This window comes from Colobus angolensis, unplaced genomic scaffold, assembly GCF_000951035.1.
Source record: "Colobus angolensis palliatus isolate OR3802 unplaced genomic scaffold, Cang.pa_1.0 Scaffold16, whole genome shotgun sequence".
In the NCBI taxonomy this organism is placed as follows: domain Eukaryota; kingdom Metazoa; phylum Chordata; class Mammalia; order Primates; family Cercopithecidae; genus Colobus; species Colobus angolensis.
The window spans coordinates 903,183-918,401 of NW_012114710.1; the positions used below are offsets into that span (position 1 = coordinate 903,183).

The window sequence follows — 15,219 nt, forward strand, 5'->3', positions numbered from 1 at the left end:
CTCAGCCTCCTGACTAGCTGGGACTACAGGCACTCACCAGCACGCCCGCTAATTTTTTGTATTTTTTAGTAGAGGCAGGGTTTCACTGTGTTAGTCAGGATGGTCTCGATCTCCTGACCTCGTGATCCGCCCCCGTCGGCCTCCCAAAGTGCTGGCATTACAGGCGTGAGCCATCGCACCCGGCCAGTTTTTGCAGAAACTTTATTTACCCAAATGGAAATTTTTAACGAAGCAATTTTGACTTCTGAGTTTTGAGAGGACATAATCACCTGGGAAAGTGGAAAGAAGACTCTTTTCTGAGTGGAAGCTGCTTTTGAAATAGTTGAGAATTCTTGGCATTTTTGCACCACTCTTTTTATACCTGCCACCCAGTTTGCCCATGCTCACGAATGCCCTGAGGACTACCAGCCTTGTACTTTAATATGTTCCTAATCCAGAGATTTCCCTTTTCTGCACAAATATTTTCACCTCCAAAGTTTTTTTTCTTTCTTTCCTCTGTTAGTTTATTCCTTAACTCAGGTGTTAGGAAAAACACAATCTGATTGAATTACATGAAGATGTAAATATCTCCTAGCTTTTACCCTTAGAGAGATTTGCATTTTAAGAAGAAAATCTTGGTTAACTCAGATTTTTTGGGAAATGATGTGAAAAACTCCAGAACATAGAGGAGAAGGTTCAACACTCAAGCTACACACAATTTTGAGAGTCAAACGTGAACGAGGCATTAGTGATAAAAGAATGAATAGAGACACTTGTCAATGTGAGTTTTTAGTGTCCCTTAGGAGAAACTCTGTGCAATAGAGAGGCTGTTTATGGCCAGTTTGTTTTATCATTAATATCTAACATACTGAAGCAAATCATTTAATAACTTAGTTTTTAAAATTTTCTCTAAAGCTCTTAAGTTTAATGTATCCAGGCCCCATTGTGATATGTTTTTGCCCTTATTTTGTTCATTGCTATATTCCTAACACCCAGAATAGTGCCTAACACATAGCAGACACCCAGTAAATATTCTGAAGGAATACATTACAAATCCTAGTCTACTTATAAATCTAGTAATTTTAACAGTCACTTTCAAGGGAGCCTTTGATTGATGTCTTCAACTCACATTGAATGGACCAACCTCCCTTAATTAACCAATTCTAGTTTCAACCTAGTTAATGAACTTCCTTTAACTACTGTACATTGCTTTTATGAGCTTAATATATTCCATTTTCTTTTTAAAGCCCTTCAAATTTCTCTAACAAGAAAAACCTTCCAGTATACTTAAACCATTCCAAGTAAAGCTAATCCATTAAACTTCTAAAGATGGTGATTCATAAGTTCTATTAAGCATCCCAATGTAGTTTATACCTTTTGACTCAACATCAGGAACCTACAATTAATTACTCAACTACCCATTTAAATTGATGTTAGAGGGTAACCTGTTAGGTATCTTAATAAAGTACATTTTTAAAGCTTGCAAACATTTTATTTATTTATTGTTTTTGGAGGTGGAGTCTCATGTTGTTGCCCAGGTTGTATTGCAGTGGTGCGATCTCAGCTCACTTCAAACTCTGCCTCCCGGGTTCAAGCGGTTCTCCCTCCTCAGTCTCCTAAGTAGCTGGGATTACAGGTGCTCGCCACCACACCCGTCTAATTTTTGTATTTATGATAGGGCTAATTTTTGTATTTTTAGTAGAGAGGGGATTTTGCCATGTTGGCCAGGCTGGTCTTGAACTCCTGACCTTAGGTGATCTGCCCACCTCAGCCTCCCAAAGTGCTGGACTTACAGGCATGCCCAGCCACAAATATTTTAAATACCAAATATATGCAGATTGTCCCAATTATTACGAAGACTATTTTTGAACTTAACACAAAAGCATTAATAATTTAAATTTGATTTACCTAATAAATCAATATTTTAGCATGTACTTCATTCTAAAATATCTTTGGGTTAAAAACACTAACCCATTACAGAAAAATCATACTGTCACAACCAAGATGGGGTGATTATTTCAGCAGACTGGCTGCAAATTTACCAGAGGTGTTGGTCAAGAAATGAGATGGACCTTCCCTGGACACTAACCAATATGTTAAGTCCCCTTTAAGAGTCACAGAAACAAAAGGAATTTCTATCTTTTAAGAGTTGGCCTCTCCTAGGTTCAAGATAGGCCATTTAATTAATTTTTCCTCCCGATTTGGGTAAATTGAATTCCACACTCCCCATTAAGATTGTAGGTAAATTGCTTCACTAATTAATTAGATTTCATTATTATTTATCTCTCTTAGGACATTTCTTTGCTTTCATCTTTGGCTTTAAAAGTACTTTATTGACACTATGTTGAATTATTCTGCCCTTACATATTTGTTCATAACCTCTTTTGACTTTATCATCAAACTCTGATCATCTGAATTTTGTGTGTTTCTTTTCCTATATGCTTCTGTCTGGAAGAGCTACAACTCTTACAGATGTTAAAATGGCATCTAATGGAAACCATACATCCCTTATTCCTTGTCTAGTTCTCTGGTCACAATACTAATGTGTGTTAATGAAAAACTGGTCCCTATGCTTGAAGAGTTCACCGGAATATTATTACTACTATAATTTTATTAGGTAATTTTTGCAACAACTCTATTTGTTATTACTTTGCTTTACAGATTAAAAAATTGGGAGTTAGAAAGGTTCAATCACTTGCCTGGGAGGAGCTAGAACTTAATCTGGTAGAATCTAGAGTGTATTCTCATCTGCTGTCATTCAGCTGTTATTTAGTGAGTTACCATGGTCTGGCAGGCACTGTTTGAGGTTTTGGGAAACTTTACATATAGAACTAGAGAGAAAGGAAATTCAAAATTGAACCTGAACTTCTAAGACTTTCCAGACTCATACAGGCAAGCTGTTCCTTCGACATAAGTTCTGCTTTTATGACTTACTCCTCTGCTTTCTAACTTACAAATTCTGTCAAAGCTTAATTCGCCTTTGTCCCCTATAACTATTGAGGAAGGAGGATAATAGGATTAGGGATTGAGGGATGAGGAGAAGGGCAACATTTATAGCCATAGGTCCTCTATACCATTCTGATGTTCGAAACAGGTACAATGCTGACCCTTCTAAGAAGTTCAGACTTATTAGGAATACAACATGTTTGTCAAGACGGAATTTAATAAATACTTATTATACTTATTATATATTGGTGTCATCTGCGAATAGGTATACCAGATGTGTCTGAGAATGATCACATGAGTGAAAATTAGAACTTCTTCATTCAACTTTCTTTTTGAAAATTCACATTTCCAAGTGATTATTTTTTAACCTCTGAAAAATAGTGGGAGATCTTAATCATGATAATTATTTAGTGACAGGAATGTGAAACTAGTTCATATTATCATTTCCCCTGAAAACAGATAAAAACCAACAAGACGTGTCAAGGGAATTTTAAAACAAGCATAACAGGAGTATTTACTCTTAAACTAGGTCAATGACTAAAGGGAACATATCCATGAGGCTGAGATTCAGCCATCCACAGCTTCATATTTGGTCACCCCTTGTTGGAAAAGGACACATCTCATGTGTCTCTACATCTCTTTTCTATTCAGAAGACTTCGTGATCTACTTGGGAAAACCAAGTGACTTATGCCATCCAGTTGTGCCCTAAACTTAAAAAAAAAAAAAAAAAAGAAAGTTCCAGGAAAATGATGGGCTCTAATTGGTTGGAAGAAAAGGAAAGGGTACTTGGACTCCAAAATATCATCACTCCTTTCCTTTAAAACCAGTCTGGTAATCTACATGGGGAATATTTACCTGTCTTTGTCAAGATAGTCTTAAAAGTCTCAGAGGTTCGGTCTCAGTTTTGGAACTTCCTGTGTTTCCAGTTTTATCCCTAAAATATCTGACAAGCTGAGAAAACTACAGATAAATAATTAGCCTCTCAGTTGTATGATTATTTTTGCCCTTACTAGTGGCTAATGTTTATCACATACCAACAGCATTCAAATCACAGTAGAAGATTTAGAGTTGTTCAAATCCCTTGGTTAGAGGGCTCCGTTCATGTTTTATTCACATAAGAAAGCACTTTTCATTTTTCTGACTCTACAATTGCTATCTAGAACAAACAACAACATTATTCTTATAAGTATGTTTGGTTTAGGCTTAAACAAAACTGTATGTATTCATTCCATGCCTTGTCTTTTACTAAAGCCTGACTCCTGAAGTTTGTTGGGAATGAGTTGTTAGTGACCATTAACCCCTCCCATTGCACTGAACAAATGATTTTTCCTAAAACGATTTCCTAGATAATAGTTTTATTAAAAAAAATTTTCTGTTTTTTAAAAGTTTACTTGTGTTAATTGGAAAGTGGCTTCTTAGTCTGCACATAGATAGCTGCTGTTCTCTAGTCGGCAGTGAGAGTACCTTGGGCTAAACAATGGGCCAGCGTTGTGATTAGAGACCCCTTTGAGGCATTCTCTGAACAGCCACTGTATCTTAGAACTCCTCCAGATTATCCCACATGTCTGAATTTGGGTTGTCTATTGGTAGGTCTGCAACTGTAGGCAGATCTGTCTTCTGTGTATCTTTTCCCCTACATCTAAAATAGTCTACATTATTTGTTATTTAACACATTGGTCTTTTTCTACAGATGGAGAAGATGGAAATTTGTATGAATGTTATCGGTTGAGTTTCTTTCATGGACCACGCTTTGAGTGCCCTATAACGTCATATGTTACTTTGCTTCAGAAAGGTAGATCATAGGTCAAAGCATTTCTTCCAAAAAGTACACTCCACAAGGCATTCAGAGATCAGTTCAGGTTCTGGATATGGCAGGGGTGGGTGGAGAGGAGAGGAGGGGCTTTCAGTATCACAGCACCAAATTAAATGGCTTCTTTTTTGATTCTGTGTGGCTTGGGCATGGAATGTAGCTATAGACATAATGTAGAACTAAATACACACAATACATAAACCTCTCTCAGAGTTTTTTCAAGCTTAATAAATGACCTAGTATGGTTTGTCCTGGCCCTCTGTATCTGGGTGTTCCACACCTGTGGATTCAACTAACTCTGGATGAAAAATATTTGAGGAAAAAAAAGTGTCTGTACTCAACATGCACGGACTTTTTGCTTGTCATTATTCCCCAAACAATACAGTGTAACAACTATTTACATGCCATTTACATTGTAATCTAGAGATGATTTAAAGTATACAGGAAGATTTGCGTAGGTTATATGCAAGTACAATGCCGTTTAATATCAGGGACTTGAGCATGGAGGATATTGGCATCTGAAGGAGGTCCTGGAACCAATCCCCCATGTATACTGAGGAAAAAATCCATATAGAAAGTGCTCTGGTGATTGCTTGAGTCTGGGAGGCAGAGTTTGCAGTGAGCCAAGATTGCACCACTCCACTCCAGGGTGACAGAGTGAGACCCTGCCTCAAACAAACAAACAAACAGACAAACAAACAAAACAAAACAAAACAAAAAGAAAAAAAGTGCTCTGTAATTATTATTACCATCATTATTATTATATTATTTTTTGATAGATTTTTTGAAAGCTACATCATTTTTGACTGGTGATAGGAATGGTAGTTGAAATGAGCCTCTAATAAAGGACATAATTTATTAAATAGTTGTGAATATTTTTTGTGCATCTACCATTTGGCAGGTGGTGTGCTTAGCACTAAGGATATAGACTTAAATAGAAACATCTCTGTAAAAGAGAAGATTTGCTAAAATCATTGCCCAATGTGGTAAATAGCATTAGATATTCAAATAATATGCTAAAGAAGAGGAAGCAGATCTCCTCTGTACAAAAGTGACATTTCCTTGAGTCCTTAGTGAGCCATTCACCCTCGCTGTTAATTTTTCACACTGGTAAGATAGGTTGCCAAGCTTAGTGTGCAACATGTGATCACAAAATTAGTTTTTTCTCTACCTGAAATAAACTATGTATGCCTTTGGAGAATCAGAATATTGGCATATATCTTATTAACCCTAATGAGCAAACTCACCTGGACTCTATATCTTAGAAAACTATGTTAAAAATTATGGAGGGGGCATTGTGTCAACCCTGCTTGGTAGAATGAACTCTGAGAATAGGTAATCAAACGAACCAATGCAAAGAATTTGTTTTGGGGCCAGAAAAAAAAAGAAGGAAAAAGTAGACGTGTCAATTAATATTAGGTTCATCTGCCTAAAACCCCAAACAACAGTGGCTTAAACAAGAATACAGACAGTCCGTGACTTATGATGTTTTCAAGTTAGAATTTTTTTGACCTTACAGGGTACTAAATACATTTTGGGGCACTAGTTTGGGGTACTAAACACATTTTCAATTTATGCTATTTTTTAACTTAGGATGGATTATTTATCAGGACATAACCCCCAACACAAGTTGAGGAGCAGCTGTAGTTTATTTCTGTCTGGTAAGAAACAGAAACAAAAACAAAACCTGGAGTTTGGCATTTCAGTTTTGCTTATGGTGATTTCTCATCAGAGAATTTAAAAAGTCATTTAAAAGTACGATTTTTATCCTCAAGTTTGCCACATAGTTCAAAAAGCTACTAGAGCTCTGGTCATCACATCTACGTTCCAGTGAGCAAGACAGAGAAGAGGGAAAGGCAAAAAGGGGTTACCCTCATCTCAGCACAGTCAGCCACTTTTAAGAAGTCTTTCTGGAAATCTCCCCTGACACTTTCACTTCCATCTCATTGGCTAAAACTTAGTCATGTGCCTCCCCAAACCTGACTACAAAGGATGATGGGAAATGAAGTCTTTCTACCTGAGCACATTATTGCCACAAATGAAACTGAAGTTCTGTAACCATGGGAGAAGGGATAATGGATATTGGGAAGATACTAGTAGTCTGTAAGACAATAGGCATTAGTATGGATTACCAGACTCCACAGTTGTTAAGAAGAGTGACATGGGACATGTCAGTGGAAATAGAGAAAGAAAGAGGAGCCAGGAATGTAGGGTGAGGCTTTTTTTTTTTTTTTTTTTTACAAACCAGAAAAAATATTCCCACTTTTCTCAATTACGAAGATGATTTACTCTTAATTTTATTAAATGCCATTGTACAAAGTGCTTTTAAGATATTACTTTCTTGAGTTATCTGGAAAACTGTGACCCATGGTGGGGGGAAACTCATGTCGTGGGAGATGAGGGTAGAGTGTTCATTTCCACCCCTTGAAGAGCAGTAGCAGCGCTCTTCAGTTCCTAACCACTGAATAGTGGTGGAAGGGGTTAATGAGTTAATGCTTACGCAGGGCTAGAAGATGAAAACCAGTAGGGTGGGATATTATTTTTACTGTGTTGACACAGATGCATTTTCTTAAAGATTTATAAGAAACTTTTAATTTTTCAAAATACTCTGCTTCTTGCTTTACAAATTCCATTTTACTTATGTATGTGTCATCTACACTGCAGCCTAACCAGGGGAGAACAACAACAAAATATATTTCTCTTTACTTTGAGGTTTTACATTCATGGGGAACATTTTTACTGAGTCAATAAATTGTGGCTTACCAGTAAGCATTCCCCCAAAGGAATTGATCTTCAGAAAATTTTCTGAAATCTGGGCAAGGTACTAGCCATCCAGGAAGAAGGTTCAAACAAGCAGATTTAACTTATCAACTTCCAAGACAAGCAGGAGGTTTTGCAGGAAAATATCACCACCATCCATAATAATAAAAAATGCCAACCATGTATTCACTTCTTACAATACTAGGTGCATTTCCTGAATCCAGCACACCCTCCCCCATTTCTTCCTCTCTCCTTGTATTATCCCTAATTTACAGATAAGAAAACTAGGCTCAGACAGGTTAAATAAAATACCCGTGGCCATAGCCAGAACAAGGCAAAGATGGGACCCACAGCAGGCAATTTGATCCCAAAGCCCATGGTGGTCTCACAAACATCCTTAGAATCTGCTCCATCTCTTATCACCAACAAAACCTTGGATTTGCTGTTAGAGAAAAAAATGCTTGAAATCTAGCTGGGCTCCTCTAGTATCTGTTTTGACAGCCGAAATTAATTGTTCACTTTCTGAGCACTTTTTGGCAACTCATTCTAATGACCCGAACTGCCGTCTCCTTCCTTTTCAGCTTGGCAAGGCTCCCCGGTGTGGAGCTGACAGGGCGCAGGGCGGGTGCGAGAACTGCACTGATACAGTGGTCTGGCAGGGCTGCAGTCTTTAGGAGAAAGGAAATGATTGTTTTCACTCTTGGAGTTGCTGAGAATGACAATGGGCATTTTCTGACTCTGGTTAAAATGAAAGTCTCACAAAGCTGATTAAACCAAATGTGATAATTGAGTTGAAGATGAGCCTATCTCATCTTTGCGATTGTCTTCCAAAGCAGGACAATCTGTCTTTCTCACACTGCACCTCTGCACGCTCAGAGCAAAGGAGGAGTCTGTCTTCCCTCTGCACTCTCCCTTGGTGTTGACCAGAAGAGGGAGCAGCTTCTGTTGGAATGTGAGTGATGCATAGGCACATATTCGAATGGGCACCTAGCTCCAAAGATGCTTAGACTCTTAGGATTAAGAACAATTGTTAAATTTAAAAATCCTGTTGGAGTAGAAAATACCAATATTTTCTGGCAGCTCTGAGCCCTTAGGTACCATTTTGGGCAACTTTGTTTTGAAACCTGTAGAAGCTATCCTCAAACATGCATTAATTACTTGAAAGCCCATCAACATCCTTGATATTGTTATTCTTAAAATACCCATAAGCTAATCCAGATGCTGGTGGTTGAAATATGCAGAAGACATGAATTGTACCTGCAAGGCTAAAATATAAAAAAGAGGTGTAGATGAACACTAACATTTCCCCCCTTCATTTACTCTGTCTCTTTTTTATAGATAATGCAGAATGGAAATAAATGGGGCAGGTCGATATTTGGCTTTGGATAGGAATACTTCCTTTCCAGATTCTTTACCATCATGGTGGAATTCCTGGTGAAGGTGAGCTTCAAGGTGGGTTTTAATTGGAAAGAGAAGGAAAATCTGAACTGTGAAGAGGAGGTAATTCCTACAGGTGAGGACTGGATGGAAATCTTTCAGAGAGAGAAAGAGAGAGAGAGAGAGATGGACAGAAGTTGCCAGTATTTGCTTGACAGCAGATCAAACAAAGACTTTGGGTCTGACAGGCTTGTGGCAAACTCCAGGAGAAAGAGTATGAATTTGATGCTAAAAGCAGTGGAAATTACTAAAGAGTATTGAGGCTGGAATGAAGGGTAAGAAGATGATGCTGGCCACATCACACCACGGTGGTAGCATTTAAAGTGTTGGATTCTACTGGATAAAAATTCAAGTAATAAGGCCGCTGTTAGGAAAGTCAGATGTGTTGATTGGTTGAAGAAAGTCCCAGTTTATACTTACTGCCCAGGCAAAACTATTAATAGCTCCCTTGTTCACTACCCAAGTATCCTGTTTGGTTGTTAAATTACGCAGTCACCCTGGCCTTAGTTTACATATGACTGAGGGTCAAAGAATAAATCACATACTTAGCAATGCACATGCAGAGGGAGAGAGATCTTGAAGAGATGGTTGTAAACAAACAAACAAAAAGTAGGATGATAGGAATAGTGAAAAGTGACCTACCTGGTTATGTCCAGTCAACAAGGACAGTGGGCAGTCAGTGTGGGGAACCATGAGGGAAAGATGTAATGTTCCATATGATGGCAAGATCCCCAGGGACAATAGATATTTATTACATAAACAATGTGGAAGAACCAGTGAGTGCTTGTTAGATGAATGAAATTGTGCACAGGTGGAGGAAGTAGGACTGATGTGAAGAAAGGACATGGAGCAAAGCCTGGAAATGACTGCTTAGGAGCAGATTTGATTTTCTAGGATAATGATATCTAGAAAGAAGTGTGAAGGCTCTGTGGATGTTGGCTCTTAGTGGGTCACATCAAAGGAACAGAAACAACACTGGAGAGGCAATAATTTGGGGAATGGAAGAGATGTAGAGCAGATGAAGCTTCGAGTGTGGAGAGAGGGGTGGTGAAGATCTCACTTACTGTGTGTGCCAGGCACTGTGCGAGGCTTGGAGACAGAGATGCATGGAGGCAGCTCTCAGGTTCTGGTGCTTTAAGACAATCACAAGCAAACAGTTATTCTTAGTGTTGTTTGAGGAGCACAGTCATGAAGGGGTGAATTCTGCTTCAAGGTGGGGAGAGGGAGCCTGCTTGAGAGGAGCCAAATTAGTGTCAGACTTGGAGGTGGCTGGTGAGAGCCTTGAGGAAAGCATAGGGATTTCCTAGTTGTACAAGCAGGGGAAGGTGGAAGGATTGTGTGAGCACATGCAGGGAGGTGCAGCTGCAGTACAGAGTATCTCTAGGGTTGTGAGGGCAGATGAGGATGCAGGTGAGGACGCAGGATGGGCAGCCTTGCATTTCAAGCTGGAGTATAAGAATTTTGGCTTGCCAGGAACATTTCTTAAAGTAGGAGAGTGTTTCACAAACTCGCTGTGAGCATTGGCTTGAAGGATGTGGAAGGATGGGGAGTCTGGATGGAGCGAGGGAACCAGGGGAGGAGAGGAACTGCAAGAGAATTCCCAATCTGTCAGAAGCAGAGGAATAGAGAGGAAGAGATGGAGTGAGGGGACACTTGCAGGGTCTATTTGGAAGGTTTTGAGGACAATTTGGATGTGAAAGGTGAGAAAGAGAGAGGACTCAAATATTTTGACTATGAGGAAATCTTTGGGAAGGCGGTGAAAGGAGACAGCCCCAGAAACAGAACTGCAGGGATGTAAGAAATGAGTTTGGTGAAAGAAAGCAGAGACAAGTTCAGAGAACTTAAGCCTGGAGGGGAGGGTTGAGATGGAGTGATAGTTTGATGGTGGGGAGGGGACAGGGAACAGGAAGGAGAAAGGTGGAGGCGGGCATGCTGCCAAGGCTAAATGAAAGTGGTTTTGTCTTGTTTCCTAAGATGGATGGGGAAGCCTGGGTATATTTGGTTTTGATGGGGTTATAGAAACAGAAGGAAAATGCTGATGAAAAATGAGGGAGTCTGTGGTCACTGAGGAAAGCAAACAGTTCCAGCAGATGTTACTGTTCTGGTTTGAGGATTCTTACCAGCAGGTACTCCAAGTCTTGAAGATAATGACGGGAAGTTAAAATCCAGGTAGAAATTGGGGGATGGCTGAAAGAGGGAAATTACTGAAGAGGCAGAGAAAAGCCAGGGACAAAAATGGGACTAATGTGTGTCTGAGGTAGATACCAAGATATAATAGAGATATCAGTAGAGGAGAGGAGAGAAGAAAAAGAATATTGGGCTCAGGTGGGATACGAATGTCACAGAGAAGATGAGAAAAGCAGAAAGCAAGTTTAGGATTGTAGTGGTTGTTTGTTGTTTTTGCCAGTCAACTTTCATACACACCTTTTTGAATCAAGAATGCTCTGATTTTGTTTTGGGGAAACCACCTTTATCCAGCGTTTAGCGTGCGTGCTTGGAGTTTAGCTGATGATACTGAGTCCCAGCATTGGGGTAACTTGGTTCAATTCTAATAGTGTATTTCGCCCCCTGGGCACAGTGATTTGTACATGAGTATGCACCAAGCTCAAGTCAGAGCTAGGAAGGCTCAACTCTGGGATTTTTAATGAAGCTCTTGAGGGAGAAGACTCTCTCATCTAGGACTTGTATGTAGAAGACTATAAACTGGAGATACTCCAGACATTTTACAACCTCGAGGGGAGAGTCTATCAGAGAATGTAGACAACATAGTGGAAAGCATAATTAATAGATGGAGAGAGAAACTGGGTCTTCATGAAGTAATCTGAACCCTATGCCTGAAGCCAGTCCTAGCCCTGCCATTTTCAGTTGTATGAGCACTAGTTTTCTTTTGATTAAGTCATTTGGATTGGGTTTTCTTAGTTGCCATAGGAAGAGTTACAACTGATGAAAAGATGTAGGGGGAATGTTATGTGAGCACAAAAAAATGAGTGAAGAAGGGGGAATCTGAGGGTAAGAACAGAAAGGAGGCAGGAGCAAAGAGGCCGTTGAGATAAGGTTGATAGGAAATGAAAGGAAAGGATTAACTGATTGGGGCTAGCCAGGCTTTTAACATCCATGAAGAGGTACCCTTGGACTGTAGTAGATTTCACTGATGAACACTAACCTAGGAATTAAAGCCACCCTGGGGGTTCAGTGTTGTTGCTCATGTACACAAAGAGAACAACACGTAGTGATGATAGTCACACTCTGTAATACTGGTGGATGCCCATTCATTCATTCATTATTTAATTTATTTGCTCAGTAAAAGTATATTAGCATCTGCCAAACAACATGTTAAGAATCAGAGGTAGAAAAGACAACATATTCTCCCTAAAGGTGCTTTATTGAGAGAGAGCAGCAGTCAGATGTAATTAGAATGCTGGGTGGTCGGTAGACTGGGGATAAGTCTGTGAGTGTGAGCTCAGAGGGAGCCTCAGGGAGGTGACTGCATAGCTAGCATAAGTTAGTAAGAGTTGTGCAGCTAATGGATATCTGAAACAACCCCTGGTTTGGGTATTGGCAGTCTAGATGAGCTGTGTTCTCTCTCAGAGTCTTGGTCCCACATTGGAAAAGAGGAACCAGATGAATGTGTTTCTGTTTTCCTGTTTCGTTTCTCTTAATATGAACGGACACTTGCTTATTAAGTGTGGTACCCTCTGGTTATTGTAGGATGCTGTTCATTTAGGCGGTCAGACATGGATTTTGAAAGTCCTCTTGCCTTTTACAAACTGGTTGCATTAAGTACAATAAGTACAGTTTTCTTTATTAATACGCTGGCTGTCTTGTGTACCTAGGCTGAACAGGTCTACCTTGTTTGCCTCTCAGAGCAATGTGTATAAGCAGCTGCAAAACATATTTGATGCAATGAAAAAGCAATTTTTGTCTGTAAAATAAACACCAACTTTTCCCTTCTGTAAGCCTGTCCAGATGATCAAAAGCCAGATAAAGCCTTAAAACAAATTCCCTTTTCCCATGTGCAATGTAAAAAACTCCTTTATTCCCAACACACCCTCCCCTTTCATTAATGGAAGCACAGCTCTTATCTTGATGTATGTGTAGCTGGTGCTTCTTCAATTCTGACAACAAGAAAAGTGAGCAACAGAAAATAATGGAGCCCTGAAAAATTGCTGTCTTATACCCCTGAAATGTCTCCTTCTTTCAGGCCAAATCCACCCACGTACCATGTTTGAGAAATGATGAGCACAAGAGGTATCTGTTAAGTCGACAGCCTGCAAAGCTTTTTTTTTAAATAGCCAATGATTGTTGAATCATTGGCCAGCCTTGAACACTCTTAGGCACAGTGATAGTTAATAGAATGGAGAAGGCATCATCTTTTGGCCTTCAAAAGCTTCTGAACTAAAATGGGTACAAGGAATTAGAAGGAAAATAATTGAAGAACCAGAGCTGCAGCAATCACAGAATCTCTGAACTCCAATACAGTGACTGTAGCTTCCTGGGCCATGTCCCATTCTTAAAGTGTGCAATAAGCAAAAAACACGTACTATTCTCTTGTTCTTCACATACTTTGAGGGGTAAACATAACAGTAAATTCTCCATCTGAGGGAAATCTTGCATATCCAAGCTGTGTAGGGTGGCAATAAAGTGTATACTAAGTTCTGGTTGATGCTCAATGATGAGCAAAGCATCAAGCCCACCAGCACTTAAAATAGAACAGTGATCTGTAGACAGACCAGATCTTCAGGTGTTTCAATAAGGCTACAGGTAGTTGATTGATTTCTTTTGCCATCTAGGATGATTCTGTATCAAAGACTATGAAATATGTTCGCTCACATCATTTTGGCCAGATCTTCAGGCCAGACAAACTTTGTCTTTAGTCAGTCTGGAGCAGGCTATGGCCACAGAAGGGAGGAAGCAGAACTGAGAGACTCCATCATGATATTGTATCTAAGGTATCTAGAGCCATTATAGGCTTCAAGGCTTCCTATGGACTCAATGGCTAGATGGGGGCATGGGCTCGGGCATGGGCTCTGGCATGGGCACCCTTCCCATTTGCAAGGTCTGTATCCAGGACCTTGATCACCTCATAACATCTAGCACGAGCCCTTCAACCGAAGTTTAGGCACCAAATACCATGCCATATTCTCTGTCCACTGGTTGGTGGATACCATAAAAAATGCGGTGCTCTAATTTGCTTCTGAAACTTCAAGCTGACCCTCTGACATTGACAGTGACCTGAGCCACCCCATCTTGATCTGCCTGTCTCCACTTTCCTGGCCAGTTCAATACAAACTTCCACAAACTGGTGGTCTGCCTGGACCCCATTCCTTATGTTACTTCTTTATGCCAGGTTTTGCCTCACTCAGTAGCTTGGAAAACTACTAGTACTCTGCTCTGACTGCAGCAAAGCTCACCCAGCAAATTCTCAATGCCAAAACAAGATGGCAGCATGTGATCCATGTCATGCTGATGTTATCATTATCATCATTTTCTGAGGACAGAAGTCTATGAAGGAAGTGTATAAGGACATGCTCAACTAAGAAGTAAGAGCAGCAGCTGCTACAAGGAATGGGTCCCCAACAATATCAAGACAGTTATCTACAACATTCCAACCCACGGGCTCAAGGTGGACATGAGCAAAAAACCACCGTCCAAGAGCTCTTCAAGGGAATCTCCTAGTCTAAGCAGTTCAATGCTATATCCTGTCTGAATGCTTTCTACATTAAAACACAGGGAAAAGAATGAGTGAAATGCAGTTCCTGGAGAATGAGAGCAACAAGAACACCTTTGTTTGAAAAACAAAAAAAAATCAGTAGCATCAGAATGCCACAAGGAAGAAGAGAAGGAATTTCAGCAAAGAGGCCAAGGAGGTCTGAGGACCTAATCCTCTCTCTCCATATCTTAGTCTTCTCAGTTTACCCAGACTTCAACATGACCCCATTCTCCCCACCCCCAAAATTACCATTTTTTAAAGTCTCTGTCTTTGTTTATCTGGGGAAGGGAAAGGGGGACTTGTCTCTTTCTTCTGGGGAACTGGATTTCTGGGTCTTTTTTTTTCTATCCAAGAGCATACCACCAAGTCCTCACAACTCAAATGCCTACTGACTGGAGCCCAGATCATGGCCAAGAGAAAAAGAGGACCAGAGTGATTGACTCCCTAATTTGCCTTTCCTTCCTTCCTTCCTTCCTTTCTTCCTTCTTCCTTCCTTCCTTCCTTCCTTCCTTCCTTCCTTCCTTCCTTCCTTCCTTCCTTCCCTTTCTTTCCTTCCTTCCTTTCCTCTCTCTCTCT

General features: G+C 40.0%; 1 pseudogene; it reads left to right on the plus strand.

Annotated features, from left to right (window-relative positions):
- Positions 1-8,915: 8,915 nt before the first annotated feature.
- LOC105508328 overlaps positions 8,916-15,219 on the plus strand; it is a 50,595-nt pseudogene continuing 44,291 nt past the window's right edge.